This window comes from Octopus bimaculoides, chromosome 14 (genome assembly GCF_001194135.2).
Source record: "Octopus bimaculoides isolate UCB-OBI-ISO-001 chromosome 14, ASM119413v2, whole genome shotgun sequence".
In the NCBI taxonomy this organism is placed as follows: Eukaryota; Metazoa; Mollusca; class Cephalopoda; order Octopoda; family Octopodidae; genus Octopus; species Octopus bimaculoides.
Genome location: NC_068994.1, coordinates 18,934,700 through 18,941,280, shown reverse-complemented (window position 1 = coordinate 18,941,280; position 6,581 = coordinate 18,934,700). Strand labels below are relative to the sequence as shown.

The 6,581-nt window shown below is 37.2% G+C and overlaps 1 long non-coding RNA gene across 2 annotated transcripts in view; it reads left to right on the top strand.

The window, feature by feature from the left end:
• LOC128249371 (uncharacterized) overlaps window positions 1–6,581 on the top strand; it is a 146,403-nt gene that overhangs the window by 42,639 nt on the left and 97,183 nt on the right. The gene's annotated exons all lie outside the window — the stretch shown is intronic.

Genomic DNA, 6,581 nt, shown 5'->3' with positions numbered 1-6,581 from the left:
ATATATATCTTTGTGTCTTTATTTGTCCCTCATCACCACTTGACAACCGGTGTTGGTGTGGTTATGTCCTCGTAATTTAGCAGTTCAGCAAAAGAGACCAATAGAATAAGTATCATGCTTTAAAAAAATTAAATAGTACTGGGGTCGATCCATTCAACTGAAAGTTCTTGAAGATGGTGTCCCAGCATAGCCACAGTCTAATAATTAAAACAAATAAAATATAAAAGATAAAAGATATACAGGTGCAGATATGGCTGCATGGTTAAGAAATTCACTTCCCAACCATGTGATTTCAGATTCAGTCCCACTGTGTATTGTCTCGGACAAGTGTCTTCTGCAATAGACTTAGGCTGATTAAAGCCTTATGTGTAGGTCTGGTCACATCCTCCTCATCATCATCATCATCCTTAAATGTCTGTTTTCCATGCTGGCATGGATTGGATGGTTTGGCAGAAGATGACCAGCTGAAGAGCTGCTCAGGCTCCATGTCTGTTTCAGCATGGTTTCTACAGCTGGATACCCACTTTACAGAGAGTACTGGGTGCTTTTATGCAGCACCAGTATGGCAGGTGTTTTTTTACACGGCACCAGCACTTACAAGCCCAAAAGATTAGGGATGCTCAACTGGAGAGGGTTGCAAGGGATGAGTTTGTATGCAAGGGCAACCACACTTGTACTTAGCTTCACATGTATTTTCAAGCACAGCAAACCACCAGGAATCTCGGTCCCTTGTCATCCCCTCTATGAGTCCCAATGTTTGTAGATCCTTTCTCACCACTTCATCCCACATCTTTCTGGGCTTATCCCTTCCGATTATAATGCTGTTATACCCATCAAAGAGCTTACCTTTCTGTACACCCTGATTAACTATACAGATAACTAGGACCATTTCCTGCTTCACTAGATATTATAACCTGTTAACATTTAAACTGGTCATATCAGGCCCAAATACTCTATCTGCTTTTATATTCAAACCACCCAGGTCTAGCCTCTCACACCACCAAAATCTTGAAGCTATGAAATAATGAATGCTTAATTCAAAGCAATGGGAATAAATAAACATTACATGTGACAGAGTAATCAGAACGTTAAAGGGTTAAACGCTTCAGTGGTTATTCCTGATGGCTCAGAGGTTTTCCCTGTCTTCATATCCTTAATTGCTTTATATCTCATACTGATGTCAACTAGAATAGCAGATCATTCAGCCAGGTTTATTTTGGAAGGCTCTCTTTCTCCCATGCATTCTCTACATTTAGTAGACTTTCATAGTAGCACTTCTATTGTCTTTCTATTCAGAATCACTAAGCAGAAGTGAATCATTATCTCTTCACACACATTTCTCTCCTACAATACTATTTAATGTTTTTTTACTTTTTAAAAGTAGTATTGTGTAATTTGAAGGATATTTTGGTTGCTATTTCATGAAGTTTGAATGGTTACATTAAGGGGTGTGGTGCTATTTCACTTGTTGAGGTATTTTCCCATGCTTTGTGTCTCCTTTCCTTAATACAACAGTTTACTCAACCAAACATAATATGGTAACATGATAATGCATCTGCTCATTCTTTCGAATTTGTCAAAATAAAAGTTTCTCAGAGAAACTAAAACTTTCTTTTGATTTGAACAGTCTCTAGTCTTGAAGTCTACTGAAACTTTACAGTAGGACATTAAGTTAAAACTGAATTCAAAATGCGTAAACCTTCCAAACAATTTAACAATTAACTTCATCTTTAGAGATAAAGCATTTTTCAATATTTACATTATATAAGGCAGCGAAGTTGGCAGAATCATTAGCATGCTGGGCAAAATGCCTAGCAGCACTTCATTCATCTTTACGCTCTGAGTTCAAATTCCACCGAGGCTGACTTCACCTTTCTTCCTTTTGGGGACAATAAAATAAGTACCAGTTGAGTACTGGGCTGATGTCATCAACTTACCCTTCCTCCGAAATTGCTGGCCTGGTGCCAAAATTTGAAATGAAATCAAAATGTTTAGCAGCATTTCATCTGTCTTTACATTCTGTGTTCAAATTTTACCAAGGTCAGTTTTGCCTTTCAACCTTCTGGGATCTATGAAATAAGTACCAGTTGAGCATTGGGGTCAATGTAAGCAACTATCCCCTCAGCCACCCCTGAAATTGCCGTCCTTGTGCCAAAATTGAAACGGATATTTACATTACATTCCAGCCATTTGATTTCTGGTCATTTAGTTCTCTGGTTCTCAACCATTTTTCTATCTATGGACCCCTTTGATTACTATTTTAATCAGGTGGACTCCCATAGCCATCTGATGTTGAAAAACTAGTTTTATAGAAGCTTCTGTCAAAATTTTTATTTTGTTTTTTACGCATTAATTTGTGTAGGTTATGTAAAATGTTAGAGAAAGAAACCAAGCTATTTCTTGTAAGACATAAAAGGGTAAGCACCCTTTTCAGTCATGAATGACCATGGGATTGCACCTAGAAAGTTACCCTCCAAGGCACAAGTCCAAGCAATGTTGTTTATGGAAACCAGCAGTCACCCATGCATACCAACCTCCCTTCTCCATGTCATCGATGTTATCCAAGAGAAAGGCAAAGGCTGATACAACTTGGCACTGGTGATATTGCAACTCATTTCTACAGCTGAGTGAACTGGAGCAACATGAAATAAAGTGTCTTGCTCAAGAACACAACACACAACTCATTCTGGGAATCAAACTCATTATCTCATGATTGTGAGCCCGACACTCTAACCACTGAGCCATGCACCTTCACTATTGTCATGCAAGACTTAACAATACATACATTTAAAGCAAAATTTTTTCAGGGGTCCCTTAAAATACTATTGTGGATCTCCAATTTACTCTTTTGCTTGCATGGACCCCAAAAATCTTATAGGGACCCTCAGGGGCCATATGGACTTCAGTCTAGAACCACTAATCTAGTGTCTTATTTGGGATATACACATAATATCAGACTGGGATCCAGCTAGGAACCTTTATTTCTAAAGAAATAGTAATCAGATTAATATATAGAAATGTTATAATTTCTAAATCTCTCTAAAGAAGAGATACAACAGCAGTACTGAGTATTAATATTTATTTGTCAATCTAACGTGGCAGTCCATAGAAATAGGACGAATGCTGCTGTTGATTAGCTCTGAGAGGCAATCACCTCTAGCTAGCTATATGACACACAAACCTGTGATCACCTCTAGCTAGCTATATGATGCATGAACCTGCATCTATAAACCTTCAAAGGTTTATGGATGCAGGTTCATGCGCAATATAGTTAGCTAGAGGCGACTGCCTCTTGGAGCTGATCAACAGCAGCATTTGTCCTATTTCTATGGATTGCCATGTTAGTTTGGCAATAAATATTAATACCTAGTAATAAGATTGTTATCGAGAACAACACTGACACATATACAGTGTCAGTGTATAATAATCAACCCTTATTATAAATTCCAGAATTAAAAATACCCGCCAAATAAAATTTTCAAGAAAGATTTTAAGAGGTAGGGGCGGGGTCAGTGAGCCTAAATTGAAAGCATAACGAACAAGAGCTTCAGGCAGTTGACAATTTGAAGTGAAAATGTAATGAGTAGGTGGGTTTATTTTGGTGGAAAATTAAATGTTCCTGAAGTGAAACTGTTACGGCTTGTGTCAACATCTTCAACGTATGTTTGTAAATGTATTCACCATCATCATCATCATCATCATCATCATCATCACCATCATCATCATCAATGTCATTGTCGTTATCGTTGTCATCATAATCATTGTTGTCACATACTACCACCATCACCACCATCATCATCATTTAATGGTCACTTTTCCATGTGTGCATGGGTCTCACAGATTTTGTTCAGGCAGATTTTTTTATGGCAGGATACCTTTCCTGTTGCCAACCTTTACCTGCTTGCAACTAAGGTGATATTTTCCTATAGCTAGAAGACTAGAAATAATCAATTTCCCTTGTATGACAATGATGTTCATTTACACCCATCGTATGCTGCACATACACACACGCAAATGCAGCACACACACACACACACACACACACACACACACACACGCACACACACACACATACACACACACAACCACACACATGCACACATATATCATCATCATCATTTTGCATCCATTTTCTATGCTAGAATGGGTTAGAATGTTTGACTGGGACTGATAAGCTGGAGAGCTATACCAGGCTCCAGTCTGATTTGGCTTGGTTTCTACAGTTGGGTGCCCTTCCTAACACCAACCACTCTACAGAGTGAACTGGGTGTTTTTATGAGTCACCAGCACAGGCAAATTTTATGTGTCACTAGCATGGGTACCTTTTACTTGTCACAGCAGAGGTGCCTTTTATGAGTCACCAGCATCCCAAATCTTCATAGAGAAATCCTCCCAGCCCTATATCTTAATTTAAAGGAAGAATAGTGATTACATAAGTGCTCCTTGAGATTTATGGAGCAGCTGATATACGTATAAGTATTGGCATCCATCACAACATCACATTTGTAAACCACATTTACTGCTAGACATCGACCAGAAAGCAGACAAGATATTTTATCTAAACAATTGCACCCAATATTTTCTAAGACTTGAAATTTATTATTACAGGTACGCAATTATGGTATAATAGTTCAAGTTCGTGAGAGATACTGGTGTTCACATGGTTGTAATATAAACCCCAGTAACAACCATGTGAACACCAGTAACTCTCATGAGCTTGAACTATTACACCATAATAAAGTTGGATTGTGTACCCATAATAATAAATTTCAAGTCTTAGAAAATATTGGGTGCAAATGTTTAGACAAAATATCCTGTCCATTTTGTGGTCAATGTCTAGCAGTGAATGTGGTGTACAAATGTGATGTTGTAACAGAGACGAATACTTACACTTACATCAGCTGCTCAGTAAATCTCAAGGAGTGCTTATGTAATCACTATTCTTCCTTTGAATTAAGACATAGGGCTGGCAAGATTTCTCTAGCCATGGAGATTTGGGAGCTTATGGATGACAATATTAAATCTGATTTAAGTTGGGACATCATTAGGGCTGCTAAACCATAGTTAATAAACAAATACGAGTATAGGCTTTGCTGTATGGAGCTGTTTGAAATTTTAAAGAAATCTAATAGTGAGAATCTACTAAATAATAAACTAGACCTTTGTCTTACCTGTACAAATACGTCTACCCACACTTTTAAATATTTTAATGACATTAAACAACCTCTAAAATAGCTCCTAACCTAGGGCCAGTCTAATTTACACCCTCTATTGTTGACCCAAAACTCGATTTGTTTGCTTAATTGTTTTTGAGTCCTTCTAGTCTTGTCTCTTCTTAGCATTACTTTCTTACTGCTCTTACTATACTTGCATGGTATGCTATATTGAGGGAACTAACCATTCTATCTGTGGTGTACCCAGTATTATGCAATAGTGATTACAAAGATATCTAACCTAGAAGTAGCAGCCTGCACACCCATCCAGTTCTTTTCCAATTTTACTAGGTAAGTAATTCTAACACCAAGATATACTTATTTTTGTTTTGCTTGTTAAATAATAGTTGGAACACACTATCCGAACCTCTTACCCAAAACTATTGTCCGGAATTGCATTACATGATTCACACAATGGTGATTATACTATCAAATTAAACAATATCAATGCCACCTATATAACATTCCATATTGTTAATCATTAGATTACTCCCTACTACTGGCTTTCTTTGATATCTGATGTGGTATTTCCTCTAACTCTGTACTAGGTGTAGTTTATTATATAACCCACATCCTTAATGATAAGTAGTACTCTACTGTTACTACCAAGATTTTTCTCTCTAGGCAAACGTGTCCTATTATTACAAGCAGTCCCCACTAACCCATATAAATTTTTGTATGCAAAACAACACCTTACATCTTTCCACTTTACCAGATAATTCATTCACTCTTAACACTACAATTCCATAAAAGCTAGATCTTATTATTCAATAGTCTTCATACCTTCCCTCAACTTTCAACCAATATCCACAGAACACCCCTAAATTCTGTGTATCCTTGTCCTTTAACCTTAGCAAGTGAACCCTAAGCCCTGACCCTATGCCTAATTGGCTTGTATGCATTTATTTTTCTTCGCCCTTACTTTTGCTTTCTTTATTCTTTCTTTCTTTATCCTTAATTTATATTAGGTCCTCTCCTTGCTACCCACTGTTCTAAGCCTTCTATAATAAAATATCACCTACACCCCACTCCAGCCTGCCTAAAAACCTGTCTAGCAGACTCTTGTCCCACCTGGGTTGCTGACCTTAGATATCATATTACACCCTCTCACAAACTATATTCGTAACCTCAATGGCCAACTTTGTTGGTCATTCTCCCATTTCATAGTTGGCATTGACAGACTTCAAGCATGTCCCTGCAGTATTCTTGGGATATTTTTTTGTTTGTAAAATTATGTTTCATCTGATGATTACAATTCTTTGTAATGAAGTAATGTTCTCATTATTCTATTATAAAATGCGTAGGAAACAGCTATAATGAGCTGACAATTATCCATTGTATGTTATTAATCATTTGATTATATATATA